At 36.8% G+C, this 13,320-nt stretch overlaps 1 protein-coding gene across 1 annotated transcript in view; it reads left to right on the forward strand.

The window, feature by feature from the left end:
- The window catches only part of LOC137642641 (DE-cadherin-like), a 506,564-nt gene that overhangs the window by 201,187 nt on the left and 292,057 nt on the right, over positions 1-13,320 (forward strand). The gene's annotated exons all lie outside the window — the stretch shown is intronic.

The following is a 13,320-nucleotide window of genomic DNA, read 5'->3' on the forward strand; positions in this document are numbered from 1 at the left end:
TTCCAGTGATGTACCGAAATACTTTAATTGTGATCAGGAAGTTCCCTATGATTGGCCTTGATTTTAGTGTTTCCTTTGACCCTGTTAATCATGAGGCCCTTGTTTTCAAACTCAAACACTTGGGAGTGGGTGGGTCTTTTCTGAGCATCATTATTGAAAATTTAAAAAATAGATCGCAAAGAGTTGTTGATTGGGTCCATAATGAGTATATGAATGTGATATCTGGTGCTCATCAGGGTAGTATTCTTGTCCTATTAAATTTTTTAAGACAGCTGATGGTAAAATTGATGCATGGTACAAATTATGGAGCATGAATGTGAACCCTGACAAAACTCAAAGTATGATAATCGAACACAGTGGTTCGTTAAGATTCGAATCTCAGCATTGATAATGTTTCTGTAACTGCATGGCTCTTTTAAAATTTTAAGTGTAATTCTTAATAGCTAATCTACTTCTGAGAAATACATTCGGTCTGTTTCTTCATCAACAGCACAAAAAACCTTATTGAAAAATTCTTTTAAGATTTTCAATGATTAATCTGGTCTGAAGAACTTTTGTTCATTCTTTCATTTTGGCTTGTTTCGAGTATTGGTCTTCTCTTTGGTCTTCAGCTACTGAATCTCATCTTAATTTGCTGGACAAGAACTTGCTGTCCATTAAATTACTTATTTCTGATTTAGATATTAATCTATGGCACCGTCATTCAGTTAGTTCGTTATGCATGTTGCTTAAGATTTTTCATAATTCTGGCCATCCTTTCCATTCAGATTTTCCCGACAATATAATCTCGTTCATAATACAACGAATACAATTAAATCCAATAGTCATGCCTTCTCTACCATAAGGCTCAACAGTACACAGTATTCTAGAATTTTTTTTCTGCTTTGACCAAGTTGGGGAATGATTTTCTTAATCAAATAGTCGAATTAGTAGAACATCAAAAGTTTAATCTTACATCGAATGTTTTTATGTTGAGCAGGCTGACATAAATGTCTTTTTATAGTTTATATATGAAATATATGTTTTAATATTAATACTCTTCTTAAAATATTTCATTTTAATTATTCATTATTTCTCATGTAGTTTATTTCATTATTTCCTTTCATTACTAGGCTATTTTTCCCTGTTGGAGCCATTGGGCTTATAGCACTGTGTTTTGCTGCTAGGGTTGTAGTTTAGCTAATAATATTATTGAAGAACATTTTTATCGTTATTTATTTTCACTTCTCTCCTTTCCATTTTATTGTAGAAACGAAGAGAATAGTTTCGCTATTTTTATTTCTTGAACGTCAGTCAATTGTAAGATTAATCATAAATTTTATATCGAAGAAATCTATTTTTGACTTCCGCTGTTCAGGTAGATGGTGTAAAAGATGCATATGAAAGGAACGGCCCTGGTATCGATGAAATGCATGAGTGTAGGTAAAGTAGGTTTCTATGCATAGTGGATGAGGTTTTTGTGTAAATAAATGAAGCGAATAACTTTATAGAACTTGAACTACGGTGGTGATGGGGGGGGGGGGGGGGTGGTGATTACAGTCACTATTCACCAGTTAAAAGATGAATGCGGTGGTGACTTGTGTTGATATTCTCCGGAGTAACTTCCGTTAGTACCTGTACCAACCGTGTTTCACACAATTTTACATAATTCCTTTTGTATATATTATGATTGTATTTTCGCTCTTCCCTCGCACTAAACCGAACATGAAAATTCATGTCTGGTTTTTCCTCTGTAATATTGTCTGTCTTGTGAACTTGTTATGTCCTGTTGCCTTGAGGTTTTGTATATAAGGAGAGTGTTCCACAATAATATAACTCAGTCGTTTCCAATCTGCCTTTGAGTTCACACCCTTACTCGGCGCCGTCACATTGGTGACCCCGGAAGTCGACTCGCTCCCACTGCCTTCCACCCCCACCTCCCTCGCCCCTCCATCGTTGGTACTATGATGGAGGCGGACTCTACTCCAGCAGTTGGCACTGCGGCCGCCCCATTGAAACTTTCACCGTTCGCCAGCGTAGAAGCGTTTGCTTGGTTTCAACGCGCTGAAGTCCACTTTCGTATCAGGGGCGTGACTCGCTCAACCACCAAAGCGGATTATGTTCTCGCGGCAATACCCGAGGACACCTTCCCAGAAATATCCGACTGGCTTTGTGAAAAAGGAGACACCCCAATAGCATATGACGCCCTCAATTCATACCTTCTGCAGCAGTACTCGCCGTCGCCAGCCGCCCGTATAGCAAAGCTTTTTCAGCTCTCGCAACAACCGTTGGGGGACCAAAGGGCTTCGCTAGCCCTCAGGGATATGACCAGTATCGCTCGCCTTCAACCTGCCGCAGACGGCTCTGCTCGTGAGGTGAACCTACTTCGTGCCCTTTGGATACGCCGTTTACCTGAACCTGTACGCGCTGCCATACCCGATGTCGATAGTTTACCCATAAAGGACTTGATGACCAAAGCCGACGCCCTTATGGACAGCCACTTCAAGACCTCCATCAACGCCTCCACCCCTGACAAAGAGGATGCCTATTCAACGTCAACCGAAGCTGACATGAATGCTGTAGGACATACACGCCTACCCCGTGACGTGCCGAAGCGGCGACAAAGCCGCCCACCACCCACCAATCACTCGCGCCCCAACGAACGACTTCTACAGCCACTTACTACCTCCCATCCGCCGCAGTTTTGCTACTACCACTTCAGATTTGGGGCAACCGCGAAGAAATGTGCCAAAGATTGTCAGTGGCCAAAAAACGTGTAAGTAGGCCATCGCTTGTGGCGGTGGCCTCCCATGTTTCTAATCTTTTCTTTTTACAGGATGCAGAAACGGGCGTGCGATTTTTGGTAGACACGGGTGCTTGTCGTTCTCTTTTGCCAAGGAAACTCTTCAAGGCACAACGTAGTCTGTCTACATCTGCCGACGTCCGCTTGGTAGCGGCCAACGGATCTGCGATACCCACCTACGGTTACGAGAACCTCACATTATCGTTCGGAAATGGTAAATTCAATTGGAATTTTCTCGTTGCTGACGTCACAATGCCAATCCTCGGTGCGGATTTCCTCTCTCATTTCCACCTTCTGGTCGATGTCGCCCACCGACGATTGGTCAACGCAGACTCGTACTTGTCGACACCTCAACCCGCCCCCTCTAACCTCGCTCTCCACATCAGCGCACCCATGGATGCCTACGCCCACCTCCTCACGTCGTACCCGGATGTTTTCCGTCCAGAACTTCGCCAAACGCCCACGGTTCCTGCCAAGCATGGTATTTATCACCATATCAAGACGACGGGACCCCCAGTCTTCGCAAAATTCAGACGTCTGGCACCGGAACGATTGGCAGCCGCCAAACAGACGTTCGCCGAAATGTAGAAAATGGGCCTTTGCCAAAAGGCCTCCAGGCCATGGTCTTCACCCTTACACATCATTCTGAAGAAAGACGGCTCCCTCCATCCGTGTGGGGATTACAGGCGCCTGAACATGCAAACAGAACCGGATCACTACCCCCTCCCAAACATTGCCGATGTAACCTCCTACCTGCACAAATCGAAGGTTTTCTCTACGCTCGACCTCCTGAAGGGGTATTATCAGGTGCCTATGAACCCAGAAGACATCCCCAAGACCGCCATCACCACTCCGTTTGGCACATACACCTTCAATTACTCCTGTTTTGGCCTTCGTAATGCTGGGGCTACGTTTCAACGTCTCAGGGATGGCATCTTAGGGGACCTCCCTTTCTGTGTATGTTATGTGGACGACATACTTGTGTTCTCCTCCTCAAAAGAGGAACACCTCCGTCACCTGCGCATCGTGCTCGACCGCCTGCAACAAAACGGCCTTGTAGTCCGGTACGACAAGTGTACCTTTGGCGCCAACGAACTGTCGTTCCTAGGGCACCGTATCACTCCTGAAGGAGTCCATCCCCTCCCTGAGAAGGTAGCAGCCGTTCAGAATTTCCCCGCGCCCTCGACCGTCAAAGCTCTGCAGGAATTCTTGGGCATGATCAACTATTATCACCGTTTTCTGCCAGCCATTGCCGCCACTCTTGCTCCCCTCTACGCCTCCCTGAAGGGCAAGCCAAAGGACCTGAAGTGGGGTCCCTTTGAAGAAGCAGCTTTTTGCAATGCAAAGAAGGCCCTATCAACTGCTGTGGCTCTCACTTTTCCTATCCCACAGGCCCCTCTCCTTCTCTCCACCGATGCCAGCGACGTCGCTATTGGTGCAGTACTCGAGCAGGGGGTCAAAAGCTCGCCCCGCCCATTGGCCTTCTTCAGCAGAAAACTGTCCAAGGCAGAATCGGGTTATTCTACCTTCGATCGAGAATTGCTGGCGGTGCACTTGGCTGTCCGTCACTTTCGCCATTTCTTAGAAGGTACGCCCTTCGTCATTCGCACAGACCACATGCCTCTGATGCACGCCTTCACTCGACAGTCTGACGCCTGGTCCGCCCGTCAACGCCGACATCTCTCCGCTGTGGCTGAATACAATTGCACCCTCCAATACGTCCCTGGGAAAATGGATCCCGTTGCCGATGCCCTGTCAAGAAACACGTTGGCTGCCGTTCAACTGGGATTGGATTACAATGCCCTGGCTGAAGCCCAACGACAGGATCCAGAGTATCAAGTTTGTAGGACATCCTGCACGTCCGTCCGTTGGGAGGATTTTCCCCTCGAAGACTCCAACACCACCCTCCTCTGTGACGTCAGTACTGGTAGACCGCGACCTTGGATTCCTGCTCTCATGCGCCGACAGGTGTTTGATTTCATCCACGGCCTTTCACATCCCTTGTGCTTTTCTACTGCACAGCTGCTGAAGGCAAAGTTCATTTGGCACGGCATTTCTAAGGATGCTAAGGATTGGGTCCGTGCCTGTACTTCTTGCCAAACTTCCAAAGTACATCGACACACGGATTCAGGAGTGGGCACCTTTCCTCAACCTCAGCGTCGTTTCGCACACATTCACGTCGACGTTGTAGGCCCCTACCCACATCACAAGGACATCGTTACCTGTTTACCGTCATCGACCGCTCCACTCGTTGGCCTGAAGCCATTCCCATGGAAACTGCAACGTCCGCCTCATGTACATCTGCCTTACTCTCTGGATGGATTTCAAGATTCGGTATCCCTGAGCATATTACTTCTGACAGGGGAACCACTTTCACCTCTCAATTATGGGCGTCATTAGCGAATCTCTTGGGCATCACCCAACATCAGACAACGGCCTACAACCCCACTGCCAATGGGATGGTTGAACGTTTTCATCGCACCCTCAAAGCAGCTTTGATGTCCCGCTGCAAGGATTGCAACTGATTTACTCAGCTTCCCTGGGTCCTCCTTGGACTAAGGACCACTCCTAAAGACGCCCTCGATGTCTCGGCAGCCGAAATGGTGTATGGCGACCCGTTGGTCGTCCCTGCCGAATTTTTTCCTTCTACGACCTCCTCTGACGATCTCCAGCACATACGTCACTTTGTGGGAAAATTTACTCTGTGCCGCCAGACTTACAAGCCCTCAGCGAAGCATCACATACCAACGGACTTGCACTCTACAACGCATGTCTTCCAGCGCAACGACACCAGGAAGCCACCACTAACGCCCCCTTACACGGGCCCTTTCCTTGTGATCCGACGCAGTCCGAAAGCATTCCTCCTAAACATTTGGGGCAAAGAAGACTGGGTCTCCATTGATCGTCTAAAACCTGCTTATCTTCTGCCAGATGACCCGCCTACAGTTCGCCTCTCTAGATCAGGGCGCCCTATTTAACATGTACAGTATGTCATTTTTAGGGGGGGAGCCATGTACCAACCGTGTTTCACCCAATTGTACATAATACCTTTTGTATATATTATGCTTGTATCTTCGCTCTTCCCTTTCACTAAAACGAACATGAAAATTCATGTCTGGTTTTTCCTCTGTAATATTGTCTGTCTTGTGAACTTGTTATGTCCTGTTGCCTTGAGGTTTTGTATATAAGGAGAGTGTTCCACAATAATATAACTCAGTCGTTTCCAATCTGGCTTTGAGTTCACACCCTTACTCGGCGCCGTTACATACCTCTTAATGGTAAAACACACTCACGTGTATTTGTATACAATACGTATATGGATGGTAATAACCCATTAATTTTGCCAGAGACTTCCACTATGCTGCCCTATGTATTGTCCCAATGTAGGTTTGATAGAGTATACTGAACCGCGTCCATGAAGGATTAGTTGGGTCCTCAGACTTCAGATATCGAAGATTACATTCGATTCCGGACTAACGATTGCGAATCCACCTATCTGCAATTGTGTATCAGCATTTGCTGGGCTTGAGAGAAAGAGCATGGAGCTAGCAACCTCAAATACGAGGAATAATTGTTTAGAAATTAAAAATCTGAACTACAATAAAAAAAAAGTTAATTTGGGAAATGAAATTAAGTTGTATCACAAAAGGAAAGATAAAGTTTCTAGCTATTAGGACTATTTTTTTTTTTTTTACGAATAGCTCAATTAGCTTATAACCTGGAAAACTAATCCTTTTTAAATTTTTGCTTGACATACGTCTCAATTACTAAACAAGACACGAAAGAAAAGGCATGAGGTAGATAATTATTTCTTTTCTTTCATCTTTTCTTGAATTTAATGAAGCAATAAAGTAAAATTAGTGGACAGTCATTGCCTTTATATTCTCACATTTACTCGAATAATTTAACTCATTATTCTACTAATTATTGTTCCCCGTTATTTTGATTACTAGAGAAGATATTGTATTGTAGCACTACATAATATATATATATATATATATATATATATATATATATATATATATATATATATATATATATATATATATATATATATATATATATATATATATATATATATATATATATATATGAATATTCACATATACAGACGCACATACACACACATATATATGCATATAAATATATATATATATATATATATATATATATATATATATATATATATATATATATATATATATATATATATATATATTCATATATAGACATACACACACATATATATATGTATATATACTGTATATATATATATATATATATATATATATATATATATATATATATATATATATAGATATATATATATATATATATATATATATAGATATATATATATATATATATATATATATATATATATATATATATATATATATATATATATATATATATCTATCTGTCTACCTAAATATCTATATCATATATACATATATATAAATATGTGTGTGTGTATATATATATATATATATATATATATATATATATATATATATATATGTATATATATATATATATATATATATATATATATATTGAATCAAAATTTATTATGTAATACTCCCTTTACTGCAAAAGAAAATTTATTTTTGTTTTAGCTATATCTTTAGGGGTTATGCTACACTCGAAAATTAAGCATTATATATAAAACATTATTTGCTGAATAACAACCGTAATTGTAACGAAGCATATTTGAAAAGATTTTTATAAGAACCATAATTGACAAAAGATACATCGTCTCTCGTAGATTAATAATAGCTAATTACACGTTGCTCAAATTTTTCGTTATAATAAAAAGTTATATAGACGAGATCATGGTCATGCATAAAGAATTTTACTCAAACATAATTAGTGAACTTCTTAGTGATATAAACGCTAATAGGCCTCATAACTAAAATGAAGACACTCCTTCCAAAATGGGTTTGCAGTGCTTTTCAGAAAATTTAGACTAACTGGCAAAAACAAGGAAAATATTGATTTGGAGAGATATCCAGTAAATAATTGAAAACTTTTCTATTTTCATGGCCTTCCAAAATACCTCAAAGATATTGCAATTCAATAGTATCATGTGTAGGAACTTTCAACTATACCGAGTCAAAGTATTCAGTAAACCTCCTCTCAACTTTAAGCACATTTTCTGTTACTCTCATATGATTGCGATGTTTTCCCGGAAAATTCAAAGCCGTGCATATACCCCTAAAACCTTAGATGTTGGTCTCATTCTCACCAAGGTACACATAGATGTTCAGTATTACAATTTACGGAGGATAAATTGCCTCCTTATTCAGACCACTATCCATTAGCACATGAGAAAATATTTGAAATTAGATGATATCTATGTTTTAACCAATGGTTTTGCTTTTTTTTGGATAATTTATATCAACAGAGGCTCAGATGTAGAATAGGAGGACTCATAACTTTATTTACAAGTAATGTTTACACGAAGTACATAGATTTTGTAATATTAAAATTCAGAAACGCAAAATCATGAATTGGATAAGATTTGGTGATCATTCTTCATCTCTCTGGAATACTAGGTTAGACAAGTTTATGTTTCAAATCTAAAATAGAATGGGAAACAAAAAACATTACGCCAGAGGATATAATTTTACTGTTTATAGAAAACCTGCTTTTGCTCTATACACGACTCACCATTTTAGTTATCATATCTCGGTTAGAATAGGGCTAGCCTGAAATATATTCTTGCAGATGCCTAGGATATGCACCCCAAAACTTTAGAATTAATTCATGAACAGCTGCTGTATATAAAATACCTTCTATAAAGTTTACCAAATCTATGGTAACCTTCACATGAAATTAAAATCCCATTTTCTAGTGATATTAAAGAGGGGAGTTAGATACTTGAATTTTCAAATTGTTTTAACTACTACCCCAATCAGAAAGGGCGGGGACGGGGTGGGGTGGAACTTCAATCAAAATTTAAAACCAAAAGACTTATGGGAATACTAAATCCCATGTCTCGATTGTTATAAATCCCTACTTCACACTTGTAAGACAATCATTCGCACAAAAATATAATGCAGTGCAGGGTTTCGGTATAAGTATGGAAGTTTGTGAAGTTTGAGGAAGCTGACGTCAATTCAAAGATGATATGAGATTATCTGCCCAGATCAGGAGAACAAATATGGTAAACTTCTCCCGAAAGTCTTGGAATTTGAAGTTTTCCTTTAACCACCATTAGGGCGCATTAAGCAGGATGACATATTGTCCATTAACTAATCTCAACGATATGGCCTGCCTTTTGGAAAAAAATCCATCGGTATGTAAATATTTTTTTCACTGCTTAATTTATTTCCTGCCTGTAGAGGGAAACAGCATTTTCCGAAATATAGATCAGTAATTTTTGATTAATTTGACTTTTGGGCCAATATTCGCTAGAGGAAATACAGTATATGCATAATTATATATACTTAGAGACACAAATATATCTATCTATCTATCTATCTATCTATCTATCTATATATATATATATATATATATATATATATATATATATATATATATATATATATATATATATATATATATATATATATATATTATACAGTATGTATGTGTATATATATGCATGTGTGTATGATATGCATACATATACATATATGAATATATATATATATATATATATATATATATATATATATATATATATATATATATATATATATATATGCATATATACGTTTATATCTATATATATTTGTATATATAGTTATGTATATATATATATATATATATATATATATATATATATATATATATATATATATATGTATGTATACACATATGTATATGCATATATATTTATAATAGTCAAAAGATGGTACCAAGTACATTTAGGATTATTCTCACATCTTCGAAGTGCAAAATATATTCAGCAATCTTTCTCTGGTACCAAATGTTATCATGGAAACAAGACTAATATATATATATATATATATATATATATATATATATATATATATATATATATATATATATATATATATATATATTATATATATATATATATATATATATATATATATATACATATATATGTTCATATATATGTATGTATATATAGATATATGTGTATATATACATATAATTATGTATAAAATAATTAAAGGAAAATTATCCGAAAGATTTGCAATACCTGTATAATTGAAATGTCACTTGAATACGCATTTGTCTGTAAGGTGGCTTCTCCCAAGCATTAGTTGGGTTTTTATGCTGTTTCTCTCTAGAAATGTTCTATGTCCGTTCTTACACTCAGTGTACCATATAATTTGTAAAATTTCTGTCATTGTTCCAGTCCTCGAGTTAATACATCAGGGAATAGACAAATCCTGCCAGGATTCAATTGGTATTTTAGTTTACCAATATGTTTTTAGCGTCTTTGCCTAATGTTTCTTGTTAGTCTTACGCAAAAACACACACGCAAACATACACATGCACACAACATATATATATATATATATATATATATATATATATATATATATATATATATATATATATATATATATATATATATATATATATATATATATATATATATATATATATATATATATGAATATACAAATGCATATATATATGTATATACAGTATATGTTTATATATTATATAATTTAAGCATATAAATATATATAAACACACGCATACATATATATATATATGTATATACAGTATATGTTTATATGTTATATAATTTAAGCATATAAATATATATAAACACACGCATACATATATATGTATGTATATATATATATATATATATATATATATATATATATATATATATATATATCTGTTTATATGAATATATATGTATATATACATATATATATATGTATATATATATATATATATATATATATATATATATATATATATATATATATATATATATATATATAAAGTTAGACATTCCTTTACATTTTATCATTATAACTAGAAACAATGTTTATTAGGTAAATGATTTTCTCTTAACAGAGAATATAAAGGTCATTACTTATGGACTGTCTGATAAACTTGCTTTACTGCTTCATTAAACTTTTGAAAGATGAAAGAGGAAAAATAATTGTCTTTGATATATTTTCTACCTTCGCTTGTCGTGCTTCGTTTCATAATTGAAACGTATATCATGCAAAAATTACAAAGAGTTTTGTTTTTAGGTTAATTGAGCTCCTCGTAATTTTCTTCTTACGTCGATGTAGATATTTTTTTTTTTTTGTATTTTTTGCTTTTCTGAGTTGTATTATACCTGAAGTTTATTGTCGTATCCTTATTGGTGTAATTATCATAATTGTTATTTTTATTACTATCAATTTTCCATTAATATGTTAATGGCTTTTTTAGAAATTGCAGTGAACTCGAAAGCTGAAGGCAATAATTTTTTATATAGTAAGTCGTTTGTGAAAGATGAACTTTTTCATAATCAAACTGAAAAGCTCCCTTGAGGTTAATTGAATAACTTCTATCCAGAATGTTATATGCCATTTTAATCTTTGTTTTCTATAATTGATATTTTGAAGAAATGTAATTGGTTTAAGCGTATAATAAATATCAACATCCTTTCATACATACAAACAAATACTTCTGTATTTAAACAGGTATATTTACATACCCCAAAGGTCGATAGATAATAATGTGAAGTCTTTAATTTGGTATTATAGAAATATTGGGACCCCTCATCTGATGGATTAAAGACATTTCCATGAATATAAAATTAAGCTGATTGTTATCAAAGGGACAAGTGGCGCAGGAGTACATGAACCATGCCGTTTATGAACCTAGTCCTACACTAGACGTTCTATATTTTAGCCAGAATGCGGCTTTGTCTCGAAATCAGACCGATTGGAGGTTACGTTACTGCTCCACCTCATCAATAAATACGAAGGTACCCTATTCTCTACAGCTTGCTAAAATCTCTTATTGGATATAGGGAATAGACCAGTAGTATTATAACTCGTCAAATAAGGAAGATACTAAAGATTTCAGGGAAAAAGGAAATATCCCAGAACTAGATGGAATTATAGCAGATGTCTGCAACTTCAACGGCTTATCTGAAACTCTAGCGATGACATCACGAGGGAGGCAAAAAGAATTATTGAAGTCGTAAGCACTGTCACTATGGCTGTCAACCTTCCATCCATTGTTGTCGATTATGAACTGGTTTATCTTGAAGGTAATGTTACGACACATGAAGCTGATAATCCTCTTAACCCCACCATAACCCAACTCACTGCCCCAACTCATAATTAGCTAAAGAATCCTAATTTCCTGTTGATGCCTAATCTTCCTAACACACATGGTAGTCCATCATCGGTGGAGTTCCTAAAAGTTGTCAGAGTATCCTTGATGTTTAATGAAACTTATTAGATATTCCGGTCGACAACGCCATTGCATTAATAGTGCATTGAGCTCACTTAAACGAACCCTTCTATCACGCTCCTCAACATCTCTGAAGATTTCCCCTGATCATTATTAGAAACATGCATCACTAGGGTTCCATTCACCACCCACAGAGGTTACATGTTTCTTTAGAAAACATGGTTGACATGGGCTTCCCCTTCGCAGTCCTCTTTGTCAATTCCTACATAGGAATTGTCAAGGAAATTAATTTCCCATATCAAAAGAAACCTGAAATCTACGTAGTTTACGTAGATGATACTTTTATGGTCACCTGTACTTAAGATACCAAGGAATTTCGGCTGAATTTCAAAGAGTGTAATTATCTGCACTTCACAATTGAACATAGAAACGATGGTCGAGTCCCTCTTCTTGAAGTACTGTTGGCAACAATTTACAAGGGCTTTTTCACTTCTGTCTTTACTAAGCCCACTAACTTTGGACTTTGTGTGAAGTAGCACACAAAGTGCTCTACGTGTTATACGTCTACTATCATCAACGCCTTTACTGATAGGGCAATTTTCCCTAGTGCCTTATGGCAGGCTACTAAAGATGACCTAACATACATGTTAGCATGGAAGTGAGAAAGTCACTCAATAGCTGACATAGTGAGGTAAAACGCTGACAATTTCTATGAAAAAAAAACTGTCTTTCAAGCCAAGGATACATTAATAAAACTAAGAAGACGAGCGAGCAATGATGGACATAATCAATGACAACATCTCTACCAGAACCCCATTATTTACTAACAAGTAGCTAAGACAAAGAGGCCTTTTATAAGGAATAACCACTCACCTCTTATACTTGACATCTTAAAGGGGAACAGTGTAGTCTACCATTATACAATATCTATCTGGGAATGCCTCAGAAATGATTTCAGACGGACTACTATGCATTTATCCAAGAGGGGTTTCTACTAGTCCAGCAATAGGTAATCAAGACACTCTCCATGCAATCCCACAGTTGAGATATATTTCAAGATTAAGTCATAGATAGCATGTAAAATATCAGCATTTCCTGTGGTGGAAGGCACCCCAAGATCCTGAAGGCCCGCCTGTCCCAGTAGGAAAAAACATCTTTATACACCACACAGGAGATGC

The sequence above is a fragment of the Palaemon carinicauda genome, chromosome 6 (assembly GCF_036898095.1).
Source record: "Palaemon carinicauda isolate YSFRI2023 chromosome 6, ASM3689809v2, whole genome shotgun sequence".
Lineage (NCBI taxonomy): Eukaryota > Metazoa > Arthropoda > Malacostraca > Decapoda > Palaemonidae > Palaemon > Palaemon carinicauda.